The following is a 14,314-nucleotide window of genomic DNA, read 5'->3' on the forward strand; positions in this document are numbered from 1 at the left end:
AAAACAACAAAAATCAACAGGTGATCATACGTATATTTCTGCTCGGTCGGCATCAGTTGTCTCGTGGAGAACACCGTTACTGGCGACGAGAAATGGAGTTTTTGTGCTAACATAAGGAAGAAAAAGGAATGGTTGAGCCCATACAGAGCAGCAACTCCCCGAACAAAGTCCTGCCCGCATCCGCAAAAGAGTCCAAGAACAACGGCCAGGAAGACTACGTGCAGTGCCAAGAAATGTCGAAAATTATTATTCTCGTCAAATAATTCTGTGTTCTTCATTGCGGAAACAATTTTTATTAAAACATCTGTATCTACGGGTATTTTCGTTCTTCTTGATGCATAGAGTAGACTTTTTGTCTGTAAAGCGTAAATACGTTTAGCTTTCAGGTATTTCGTCTCTCTTGTAGGAGTACACTAGTAGAAAAAATACCGGGACATTGCGCAATGTCTACAGTGAGTCACGACAACAAAGCGAACAGCAGAACAAAATCCCTTACTGTAACAGGAGTGAACTCTGCCAGAACAGGTTAAAGGGATGACGCCACAGAGGCCTGTTTCTGCACATTTGTAGTGTGCAGCATGCTCCGACACTTCGACCTGCACACTCCGAACGATCTATAGAACACTGACGTCAGTTGGTCACAGTTATTTAGTCAGTCACAGTTGTTCAGTCACTACGTCGTTCAGTCACTACGTCGTTCAGTCACTACGTCGTTCAGTCACTACGTCGTTCAGTCACTACGTCGTTCAGTCACTACGTCGTTCAGTTACTACGTCGTTCAGTCACTACGTCGTTCAGTTACTACGTCGTTCAGTCACTACGTCGTTCAGTCACTATGTCGTTCAGTCACTATATGTCGCGTTCAGTCACTATATGTCGCGTTCAGTCACTATATGTCGCGTTCAGTCACTATATGTCGCGTTCAGTCACTATATGTCGCGTTCAGTCACTATATGTCGCGTTCAGTCACTATATGTCGCGTTCAGTCACTATATGTCGCGTTCAGTCACTATATGTCGCGTTCAGTCACTATATGTCGCGTTCAGTCACTATATGTCGCGTTCAGTTACTATATGTCGTTCAGTTACTATATGTCGTTCAGTCACTCAGTTGTTCAGTCACAGTTGTTCAGTCACGTTTAGCCACTCATTCACAGTTGTTCAGTTGCTCAGTCACTGTTATTCAGCTAATCACAGTTGTTCAGTTGCTCAGTCACTGTTATTCAGCTAATCACAGTTGTTCAGTTGCTCAGTCACTGTTATTTAGCTAATCACAGTTGTTTAGTTGCTCAGTCACTGTTATTCAGCTAATCACAGTTGTTCAGTTGCTCAGTCACTGTTATTCAGCTAATCACAGTTGTTCAGTCACTGTTATTCAGCTAATCACAGTTGTTCAGTTACTGTTATTCAGCTAATCACAGTTGTTCAGTTGCTCAGTCACTGTTATTCAGCTAATCACAGTTGTTCAGTTGCTCAGTCACTGTTATTCAGCTAATCACAGTTGCTCAGTCACTGTTATTCAGCTAATCACAGTTGTTCAGTCACTGTTATTCAGCTAATCACAGTTGTTCAGTCACTGTTATTCAGCTAATCACAGTTATTTAGTTACTCAGTCACAGCTATTCAGTTACTCACTGACAGTTATTTGATCATTGAGCCATAGTCATTCAAGTCAGTCGGTCACTCAGTTCAGTAGTTGGAGGAAGGCTGTGGCATACCATCTCTAAGAGGAGCAATTACAGTACAGCACCGAGCTTTCGGCTGATGACAACTCTCACGTGTCGTACTGTGTGATCTCTAAGAAGCGTCCAGCATCCTCTTCCCAGACTTCCGGGCGCGAGGACCGCGGCGACTAAACGGCGGAAGCGGCAGCGGCGGGGACCTGTGGCGTGTGGCGACAGACTGCCGCCACATCCGCGCATCTCGCAGCAACCGCGATGGCGTCTTCTCACCTCACGGTGGCGCCGTCTTTCTAGACGCTGTACTGCTGCCAAGCGCAGTAGACCGATGTCAAAATACTGCCAGCGCTCACTGTTCGATAGTTGCTATGAGGCACCTAACACGTGCAGATCCTGTAGTTCGATGTCATTTATACACTATATGATCAAAAGTATCCGGACACCCCCAAAAACATACTTTCGTCATACTAGGTGCATTGTGCTGCCACCTATTGCCAGGTACTCCATATCACCGACCTTAGTAGTCATTAGACATCGTGAGAAAGCAGAATAGCCGGCCGTTGGTGGCCGAGCGGTTCTAGGCGCTTCAGTCTGGAACTGCACGTTCGAACTGCAGGTTCGAGTCCTGCCTCGGGCATGGATGTTTGTGCTGTCCTTATGTTAGGTTTAAGTTGTTCTAGGGGACTGATGACCTTAGATGTTAAGTCCCATAGTGCTCAGAGCCATTTTTTGAAGAAAGCAGAATGGGGCGCTCCGCGGAACTCACGGGCTTCGAATGTGATCAGGTGATTGGGTGTCACTAGTGTCATACGTCTGTACGCGGGGTTTCCACAGTCCTAAACATCCCTAGGTCCACTGTTTCTGGTGTGATAGTGAAGTGGAAACGTGAAGGGACACGTGCAGCACAAAAGCGTACAGGCCCACCTCGTCTGTTGACTGATAGAGACCACCGACAGTTGAAGAGGGTCGTAATTTGTAATAGGCAGACATCTATCCAAACCGTCACACGGGAATTCCAAACTGCATCAGGATCCACTGAAAGTATTATGACAGGCGGGAAGTGAGAAAACTTGGATTTGATGGTCGAGCGGCTGCTCATAAGCCACACAACACGGCGGTAAATGTCAGACGACGCTTCGCTTGGTGTAAGGAGCGATTGGGCGATTGAACAGTGGAAAAAAGGTTGTGTGGAGTGACGAATCATGGTACACAATGTGACGATCCGATGGCTGGGTGTAGCTATGGCGATCAATAACAAATGCAACACATTTTCTTTCTCGCCCAAATTCGTTTGGAAAAAAATGCAGAATTTGTTCTAGGACATCAAGGAATACTTCCGCTTCGGCCCCTATAGTTTCATGAAGTTCCGTAGGTTGCGACGCATCACGTAGCCTTCAATATGGCGTCGGTAACGGAGGTGCGATCCAAGCAGAGAGCTGTCATTGAGCTTCTCTCTGAACCGTAGAGAACGAGGCCGCCCTCAATAGCTACGAAAAGTGTACCGTGGCTCCATGTAATGCCACCCCAGAACAGCACTCCACCACCATTTTGTTGCATCTACATCTACATCTACATCCATACTCCGCAAGCCACCTGACGGTGTGTGGCGGACAGAGCATTTAAGGCGGTCAATATCACCAAACTGACACCAAATACGTTGTATGCATTTATCACGGTACAAACAGATCAGGACTTCGTCAGTAAACGACACCGCCGGCCGGAGTGGCCGAGCGGTTCTAGGCGCTGCAGTCTGGAACCGCCCGACCGCTGCGGTCGCAGGTTCGAATCCTGCCTCGGGCATGGATGTGTATGATGTCTTTAGGTTAGGTTAAAATAGTTCTAAGGTCTAGGGCACTGCTGACCTCAGCAGACTCGACAGCAGACTGAGGCGCCCATTCCGCATAGTTTGTCGCCCTTCTATGTTGTGTTGTATGTCGCGATGGTCGTCGGGAATGGAGATCATGCAATGGTTTCCTAACACTTTAATGCTACACACGACGTCCCGTAGCGTCGTCGACTGCCGAATTCAGTTCTGGAGTACGCAGTCCGCGGTTCCTTTCACTCAAAAGGCGTAGCTATCGATCATCATGCGCATCTATCGAACGTGGACGACCTATATGATGTCATATACTTATATAGATATAATTCTAATTTCGTTCTAGACGGCTGCAGACATGTCCGGAAGATGAGACACCATATCCATATACAGGGTGAGTCACCTAACGTTACCGCTGGATATATTTCGTAAACCACATAAAATACTGACGAACCGATCCCACAGACCGAACGTGAAGAGATGGGCTAGTGTAATTGTTCAATACAAACCATACAAAAATGCACGGAAGTATGTTTTTTAACACAAACCTACGTTTTTTAAATGGAACCACCTTAGTTTTGTTAGCACATCTGAACATATAAACAAATACGTAATCAGTGCCGTTTGTTGCATTGTAAAATGGTAATTACATCTGGAAATATTGTAACCTAAAGTTGACGCTTGAGTACCACTCCTCCGCTGTTCGATCGTGTGAATCGGAGAGCACTGCAACATACATCGCGTTTCTACAGAATGATCTGCCAACGTTGCTCGAAAATGTCCCACTGGAAACGCGTCGACGTATGTGGTATCAGCATGATGGTGCACCTGCACATTACGCAATTAACACTAGGCTGACCCTTGACAGGATGTTCGACGGGCGTTTCATAGGACGTGGGGGACGCATAAATTGGCCAGCCCGTTCTCCTGCTCTTACACCTCTGGACTTCTTTCTGTGGGGTACGTTAAAGGAGAATATGTACCGTGATATGCCTACAACCCCAGAGGATATGAAACAACGTATTGTGGCAGCCTGCGGCGACATTATACCAGATGTACTGCGGCGTGTACGACATTCATTACGCCAGAGATTGCAATTGTGTGCAGCAAATGATGGCCACCACATTGAACATCTATTGGCCTGACATGTCGGAACACACTCTATTCCACTCCGTAATTGAAAACGGAAACCACGTGTGTACGTGTACCTCACCCCTCATGGTAATGTACATGTGCGGCAGTGAAAAAGACCAATAAAAAGGTGTTAGCATGTGGACGTAATGTGCTGTTCCAGTCTCTTCTGTACCTAAGGTCCATCACCGTTCCCTTTGGATCCCTACGTAATTCGGTGCTCTCCAATACACACGATCGAACAGCGGAGGAGTGGTACTCAAGCGTCAACTTTAGGTTACAATATCTCCGGATGTAATTAACATTTTACAATGCAACAAACGGCACTGATTACGTATTTGTTTATATGTTTAGATGTGCTAACAAAACTAGCGTGGTTCCATTTACAAAAACGTAGGTTTGTGTTAAAAAACATACTTCCGTACATTTTTGTATGGTTTGTATTAAACAATTACACTAGTCCCTCTCCTCACGTTCGGTCTGTGGAATCGGTTCGTCAGTATTTGATGTGGTAACGTTAGGTGACTCACCCTGTATAGTTCTGTCAATACCGGCCATGACCTCCTTCTTCTGTGTGGATGCACACACATTCCCCGAACTCTTACGGGACTTCGTAAGAATGTCTTCCACGAGTAAATACTGTGTTGGGGTGGGACACTACGAATGTAGTGTGTGGACATACAAGGTGAGAATGCGGGTCTCGCGGGAGGCGTGCTCGAGATAGTGCCTGCAGTCCCACTGTTCTCTGTGCCCTCGATGGCTCAGATGGACAGAGCGTCTGCCATGTAAGCGCGAACCGAGCGGGGTGACGCAGTGGCTAGCACACTGGACTCGCATTCGGGAGGACGACGGTTCAATCCCGCGTCCGGCCATCCTGATTTAGGTTTTCCGTGATTTCCCTAAATCGCTCCAGGCAAATGCCGGGATGGTTCCTTTGAAAGGGCACGGCCGACTTCCTTCTCTGTCCTTCCCTGATCCGAGATGACCTATGACCTCGCTGTCTAGTCTCCTTTCCCAAAACAACGCCAATGTAAGCACGAGATCTCGGATTCGATTCCATGTCGAGGCACACATTTTCACCTGTCCCCGTTCATATATATCAACGCCCGTGAGAAGATGACGGTATTAATATAATTCTAATTTCGTTATATGATGTTAGTTCCCAACACGACCTGTCAGCTGAAACAGATTCCATGTCCGCACCATACGATTCCCGTGCGCAGGCCGAGCAACTTCCCCTGTTGACAAGCCTACTGCGCGTAACATGATGATGATGACGAGCCCGTCTTTCTTCACGTGAGTGATGATCATTCTACTGTTCCACAGACGTCTCTAATGGGTCCCTACTGGAACTGATATACTGTAATCCACTCGAATCTGCCATTCTACCCGTGAGTACCGCTCATGGCAGTTTTGTGCGTGTTTACAAATAACACCAGGAGTCACCTTCTGATCAGTACATGAACCATCACAATAGCAACACACCTGCACGACGTATCTAGGTAATGCGAAACTTTTGTTGATGTGTGTGTTATTTTTTCGCTGAGCTTATTTACATCACGCATCAGATGAATCCGCAGTTGCGAATAATGACTTCCATCAGCTGTAGAATGGAATTACGACAGTGAAAATTTGTGACCTGCCGGGACTCGAACCCGGATTCCTCGCTTATCGCGGGCGGTCGCCTTACCATTTGGTTATCCGTGAGCGACTCAGGGCCACACACAAACTTTCATAACCAAATGGTAAGGCAACCGCTCCCGATAAGCGAGGAATCCGGGTTCGAGTCCCGGCAGGTCACAAATTTTCACTGTCGTAATTCCATTCTACAGCTGATGGACGTCATTATTCGCAGTTGCAGATTCATCTGATGCGTTTCGTGACAGCTGCGGTCGCCGCAGTGCCTTGTCATCGGAAAAACGCAGGCACTGAAATATCGCTTATTTACATCATTCTTGTCCTTCGATCGTATTTGTTTAAAGGATGATTACTTCATAAAAATCTAGCTTGTTAGTAGCAGCCCGACAGGCAGAAGATTGCAAACAGTGGTTCCGCTATCTCGTAATTGGCGTGCTGAGAGAACATGAATGTACACTACTCGCCATTAAAATTGCTACACCACGAAGATGACGTGCTACAGACGCGAAATTTAACCGACACGAAGGAGATGCTGTGATATGAAAATGATTAGCTTTCCAGAGCATTCACACAAGATTGGCGCCGGTGGCGACACCTACAACGTGCTGACATGAGGAAAGTTTCCAACCAATTTCTCATACGCAAACAGCAGTTGACCGGCGTTGCCTGGTGAAACGTTGTTGTGGAGCCTAGAGTAAGGAGGGGAAATACGTACCATCACGTTTCCGACTTTGATAAAGGTCGTATTGTAACGTATCGCGATTGCGGTTTATCGTATCGCGACATTGCTGCTCGCTTTGGTCGAGATCCAATGACTGTTAGCAGAATACGGAATTGGTGGGTGCAGGAGGGCAAAACGGAACGCCGTGCTGGATCACAACGGCCTCGTATCACTAGCAGTCGAGATTTCTCCGCATGGCTGTAATGGATCGTGCAGCCACGTCTCGATCCCTGAGTCAACAGATGGGGCGTTTTCAAGACAACCACCATCTGCACGAACAGTTCGACGACGTTTGCAGCAGCAGGGACTATCAGCTCGGAGACAGTGCCTGCGGTTACCCTTGACGCTGCATCACAGACAGGGGCGCCTGTGATGGCGTACTCAACGACGAACTTGAATGCACGAATGGCAAAACGTTATTTTTTTGGATGAATCCAGGTTCTGTTTACAGCATCATGATGGTCGCACCCGTGTTTGGCGACATCGCGGTGAACGCACATTGCAGGCATGTATTCGTCATCGGCATACTGGCGTATCACCCGGCGTGCTGATATGGGGTGCTGTTGGTTACACGTCTCGGTCACCACTTGTTCGCATTGACGCCACTTTGAACAGTGGACGTTACATTTCAGATGTGTTACGACCCGTGGCTCTACCCTTCATTCGATCCCTGCGAAACATTTCAGCAGGATAATGCATGTTCCAGGTACTGTACAGGCCTTTCTGGACACAGAAAATGTTTGACTGCTGCCCTGGCCAGGAAATTATCCAAATCTCTCACCAATTTAAAACGTCTGGTCAATGGTGGCCGAGCAACTGGCTCGTCACAATACGCCAGTCACTATTCTTGATGAACTGTGGTATCGTGTTGAAGCTGCATGGGCAGCTGTACCTGTACACGTCATCCAAACTCTGTTTGATTCAATGCCCAGGCGTATCGAGGCCATTATAACGGCCAGAGGTGGTTGTTCTGGGTACTGATTTCTCAGGATCTATGCACCCAAATTGCGTGAAAATCACATGCCAGTTCTAGTATAATATATTTGTCCAATGAATACCGGTTTATCATCTGCATTTCTTCTTGGTGTAGCAATTTTAATGGCCAGTAATGTACTCTTGTCGGAATGCTCTCGTGGACAGGGCGTACCAATGCCATAACGGTAGGCGCTCGTTCTCGTCTGGTTGCACTGCTGTGAGGTAGCGTAATACCTAGGTCGGTTGCCCGCTATCTGCGGGCCTGTCCCGTTAGCTCTTTCCGCTCCGGAAGGCGTAGCTGTCGTTTTGCAAGATGAGTGCCGGCCAAAGGTTTGTCCTTCTCGGAGGCGAGGTTGCGCAGCGCCGTTGGGCAACGTCGGATCTGCCTGCGTCGCCGCAGACCACCTCGTGTTCCTGCCGTCCGGTCCAGAAGCCAGCATCTGCGTCGCTAAGTGCCCAGGCGTCGCTGCGACACTCCGCTCCTCTTCCAGCACGAGTATTGCGCTCGCTTTTGAGACTCATGTTTCTTTCAGTTCCACGGGGCACAATCTCAGGTCCTTTCTTTTATAAATTACTAGCTAACCCGGCGAACTCTGTTCCGCCTTAAGGGGCTCCGGAACGCCCTATACTTGCAATGTTAAATTAACACTTATAAATTACATCTTTCCTCACAAAGTATTTGAGGTAGGAAGTTGAACTTTTTACAGATTATTTATTGGAATATGGGCTACAACTTAACACAGGGATTTTACAAAATTTTAGTTCAGTTATTAAAGATGATTTTTTTTCAATTGTAATGAAAATTCACAACATTTTTTTTGCAATTTTTTATTTATATATTCAAAAATATACAGTTTTTTGGAAAAAGGCTGTGTTAAATTATGCAGAAGGTACTGTGTAACATTTACTGAAAGTTTGAAACAAATATGTTTGGAAGGTCCTTAGAAAACATGTAATTAGTATGAGAAAATAAAAGTTTTGGGAATCGAGCGACAAAGATTGGATTAACTTTTTAGTGCATTCCAGGTCCATAGGATGGATTATCTTCATCCTCTGCAAACTCCTCCTCCAGCTTCCTCTTGTTCTGTTTACTCTTGCCTGTATTTCTAGACTCTTTACAGCCCTGTCTGCAGCCCGAAGGAGTTCCTTGTCTAAAGCAAGCATCGCTCGTACCATGTTAGAATGTTATTATTTACAGTAATAACACATACCTTTGGCTTTCCAACATTTCTCCTTTTCTTAAAAGCCTTCAGAGGATTTCTAATAACTTTACTTTTACTCATTATTATACTTCAACAAAACAAAGACTCAAGAAACAGAATTGATTACGAATATTTTCGAGATAATGACAGAGTAAATAAACATGAAACAATCGACAATCACACCAGCGATATATATTGAACCATCACAGGTTAGCCACAACACATACTTTATCTCACATCACTAAAATGTACTTGATGAACACGGACGTTAATAATAACACCATTTGACAGCAGTTTAACAGCGCCACAGTTGGTCACGCCCATGTAGAACACATTTCAAAAAAAACTTAAAAATAGTTGTAGTCTTCGGAATTGAATAAATTATATATCTATTAAAAGGTAATAGTCTGCAGATTCGGAAAACGCAAAAAAGTAAAAAAATTACACTTTTCATGATTTTGAGCCTTTCCGGAGCCCCTTAAAGCCAATAAATAATCTGATTTTGGATTTCAATTTTTATTAGGTTCAAAAAGGCTCTGAGCACTATGGGTCGAGTACTTCTCGACCCATCATATACCACATGTGGTCAATTGGAGCCAAGTCCAGAAATCGTGCTGGCCAGGGAAGTTGGTGCACGTCTTGCAGAGTACGTTGAGTTTCACGGGCAGTGTGTGGGCGAGCATTATCCTGTTGGAACTACACATCACCTTCCTGTTCAAATGGCTCTCAGCACTATGGAAGTTAACATCTAAGGTCATCAGTCCCGTAGAACTTAGAACTACTTAAACCTAACTAACCTAAGGACATCACACACTTCCATGCCCGAGGCAGGATTCGAACCTGCGACCGTAGCGGGCGCGCGGTTCCAGACTGTAGCGCCTACAACCGCTCGGCCACCACGGCCGGCTTTTTATTAGGAAATACAAATAAAAAAATTAAGTATTTTAATGATTCTTTATGTTTTTTGGTGCATAGCTTCCACTCTTCAATGAAGTACCTTCTGATACACGAAATTATTTGTTTTATTATGAGGCGCAAGAAGAAACAGCGCAGAACGTGCCACATATATTGACCACGTGAAAAACATCCTTCTTACTTTACGACTTTGTCTAGAAATATTAGATCGTCTTGGTCGCGGCATTGTTAAAGATGATTCAAAGAAAATACAAATTATTTCTTTAAATTTTTGATTAATGATATGTACTGATACTTAACGATAGACGTTTAGCTTTCATTTGCGTTTTGTTATTCCATGCCAGATGCGTTTTTGTTATACCACGTTTTATAGTGACGTTTTGCTGACATTTGCGTTTTGTTATTCCATGCCAGATGCGTTTTTGTTACACCACGTTTCATAGCGGTCGAACGGGATAAAAAATATCCTATGTCCGTCTCCTGGTTCTAAGTTACCTCTCCACCAATTTTCAGCCAAATCGGTCCAGCCGTTCTTGAGTTATAAATAACTAACACGACTTTCATATATATATATATATATATATATATATATATATATATATATATATATATATAACAAACAATAACTCTCTGGAATGCCGTATTTTCTTCTACCATGCTCGCATTCGATGGCTGTACTTCTTTCGGTTCCATATGGGTGTTAGATCCTTTCTCTTTCTTGTCCATATTAAGCGACTATATTACTGTGACAAATCACTGTAGAAAGGTTAATTACAAACATTAACTTGCTGCACTGCAGTAATTTCTTCTCTGGTGTATATATGCAGACTTAGGCGATGAATGAAAATTTGTACCGAGTTCGAGATTTGAACCTCGGTCCCTTGCTCACTAGGCAGATGTACTAACCACTACCATTCTGGCACAGTGCCTTCGCACAAGTGCATGAACTACCTTGGCACAGAATGATATTTGCGCTCTGCAGCGGAGTGTGCGCTGATGTGAAACTTCCTGGCAGATTAAAACTGTGTGCCGGACCTAGACTCGAACTCGGGACCTTCGCCTTTCGCCGGCAACTGCTCTGCCATATGAGCTACCCAAGCACGACTCACGCCCCCTACTCACAGCCTCACATGTGCCAGTACCTGGTCTCCTACTTTCCAAACTTCACAGAAGCTCTCCTGCGAACCTTGCAGAACTAGCACTCCTTAGCACATTTCCCTCCTCAATCCAAATTCCCATTCACACCTCCTCAACCCTCTTGATATTTCTCCTTAACTCGAATTTCTTACACTTATAGCACTTAGCAGCCCCATCAGTCAAACAAATCAGTAACAACTTGCACCGTACGTGCTTGACCATTGTCCTGCAAAATGATGGTCAGGTCCTGCAGAAAGTGTCATCACTTCTGTCTCTAAGCTGGTCGTAGGTTGTGTTCCAAAAATGAACAGCATAGAAACAGAAGTGATGACACTTTCTGCAGGACCTGACCATCATTTTTCAAGACAATGCTCAAGCACGTACAGTGCAAGCTGTTACTGATTTGTTTGACTGATAGGGCTGCTAAGTGCTATACCGCCTACTGCACTCACCTGACTTAAATCCTCGTAAGCTCAACTCGATTTCTAAATTGAAGGAAACACTTAACGGCATTCCCTTCAGAACTGCTACAAAGTCGCCGGACAATAGACCGCGCCGCTCGAACTGTCAACACAACTGGCACTGCTAAGAGTATCCTACGACTTCCACATCGCTGGCAACGGGTTATAAACAATGCTGGTGACTACTTTGAAGGTCAGTAAAACTTTGAAACACGTATCTACTTTGTACGATCTGTAAATAAATAGTTGCTACGATTAAAGTTCCAACTCTCTTCCTGGTGACGTCGCCCTGAACCTCATGAACGAAGCAAGTAATTACTGTGTTATTAGATGTGTGGGTGGTGACTAAGGGCGTTAGAACTGATGCTAGCAAAGCGTGCGGCTTTCGGCAAATATGAACAATGTCACAATATTGCACATTTTGTACATTACATGGCGTACGACTTTGTTACAAAGCTGCAAATAGGGTAGGTTTCTCTACTAAGAGTCTTCCAATATTTAATGGGAATTTTGACAGCAAAACATAGCAGCCACAAAAGTAGCATCAATATATGTATCATGAAGTCTTTGTCAGTAGGAGACAAGTGTTAAGGATTTAGGAGAAAAAAGTGGTATTATCAGCCACATTCGAATTTACTAAAACTTAGAACCGAAATCACTGGAAGACACATGAAGAAGTGGGAGAACAATGAAGTCGTCCAAGGTGACCGAGCGGTTCTAGGCGCTACAGTCTGGAACCACGCGATCGCTACGATCGCAGGTTCGAATCCTGCCTCGGGCATGGATGTGTGTGGTGTCCTTAGGTTAGTTTGGTTTAAGTAGTTCTAAGTTCTAGGGGGCTGATGACCTCAGAAGTCCCATAGTGCTCAGAGCCGTTTGAACCATTTTAGAACAATGAAGTGTGTCCCAGGAGGAATGATCAGTATTCTGTAATATGGCAGGAACGATTATGCGAAGCAAACAGGTCTAGTAAACAGAATGAGATTTTCACTGTGCAGCGGAGTATTCGCTGATATGAAACTTCCTGGCAGATTAAAACTGTGTGCCGGACCGAGACTCGAACTCCGGACCTTTGCCTTTCGGGGGCAAGTGCTCTACCAACCGAGCTACCCAAGCACGTTTGGAAGGTAGGAGACGAGGTACTGGCAGATGTGAAGCTGTGAGGACGGGGCGTGAGTCTTGCTTGGGTAGCTCAGGTGGTAGTGCACTTGCCCGCGGAAGGCAAATGTCCCGAGTTCGAGTCTCGGTCCTGCACACAGTTTTAATCTGCCAGGAAGTTTCAAGTCTAGTAAACATGGCCTCTAAAATGCATACCTTAAGAGCGATGAGCACATGTTCATCTTCGATACTGTGAAGCAAATCTCTTCTACTGCAAACTCTTTGCTTTTCATATTTTGGGAGGAGGTAGTATGGACCAAAACAAAACAAAATTGTCTAATAAACATGGGCTCTGAGACGCGAGAACTTGTTCTGTGGAAGAGTTGTCTTTCTGATCAGGGAAGATTGCTCTTTGCTCTTAATGCCAGCATCTTAGTGTTCAAGTTTACTAGACTTTTTTTTTCTTCTTCGAATTATCATTCACATTACATCCCTGAATATTGTTCATTCCTCTTGAGACACCCTTTACAATATTATGGCGATGGTGATAATGTGGAGGCGATTATAGGAGAATGAGCATAAGTGTACTGGTGATGGAGGTGGTGGTGTTATGTTGTTGTTGTTGTTGTTTTTGTTGATGATGTTGGTGGTGATTGGATGGAGATAACGATGGTAAGCTTGGGAAGTGATAGGATAACTTCTATAATAGGATACAGATGATCAGTCGGACACCGAATGTATAGAAATTTGTAGACATACAGGCCTGTAGGCAATAATTCGCGAAAATCATCGTCATTGTGTCATGGAGTGAATGATACCGTAATGTCTGCAGTCCAACACTCCTTCTGTGTAGGCCTGTCTTCTTTCCTCACAGTTGTTGCGTTAGCCACACAGTATCCTTTGCTGGCCGACTTACTTCGAGAAACCTTGCCTCCGCGAACTGCAGCGAGGTGTTCACAAGTAGGCTAGGTGCGGCAGAGCCTCCATGTTCTCCACTCGTGGAAGGAGGAGTCAGATACGAGAGATGTTCCCAGAAGTGTCGGGACGGCGGATATCCAAAAGCAGCGTTTGCGGCCGCGCACGTGCGTCATCTCATCCTGAAGGCGAGTGTGCTAAACCAACACCAGAACAGTCGCTATCTCCGTATTAATAGACTACTACACAGCCAGGTACGCGAATTACAACATCTCTAACATTTATCACTCTCTCTGGAACTACTTATTTGAATTGCAAATACCTCATACTGATCGTTATCGGTTTGCGGTTTCGTCACGTGTTTACAAGATTTGCCGGCTGATTTCCTAACCTATATTAGTCCAAGCCAATGTTGCACCCACTCTTTCCTTTTTCCTTTCCTTTCCTTCCCTATTCTTTCCCCTTTTTCACTCTTTTTCTCCCTTCACTCTTTTTCTCCCTTCACTCTTTTTCTCCCTTCACTCTTTTTCTCCCTTCACTCTTTTTCTCCCTTCACTCTTTTTCTCCCTTCACTCTTTTTCTCCCTTCACACTTTTTCTCCCTTCACTCTTTTTCTCCCTTCACTCT

At 45.1% G+C, this 14,314-nt stretch overlaps 1 protein-coding gene across 1 annotated transcript in view; it reads left to right on the forward strand.

Annotated features, from left to right (window-relative positions):
- Positions 1 to 14,314, forward strand: part of LOC126109428 (zinc finger protein 1-like) — a 236,720-nt gene that overhangs the window by 163,173 nt on the left and 59,233 nt on the right. The window lies entirely within an intron of this gene.

The sequence above is a fragment of the Schistocerca cancellata genome, chromosome 12 (genome assembly GCF_023864275.1).
Source record: "Schistocerca cancellata isolate TAMUIC-IGC-003103 chromosome 12, iqSchCanc2.1, whole genome shotgun sequence".
In the NCBI taxonomy this organism is placed as follows: Eukaryota; Metazoa; Arthropoda; class Insecta; order Orthoptera; family Acrididae; genus Schistocerca; species Schistocerca cancellata.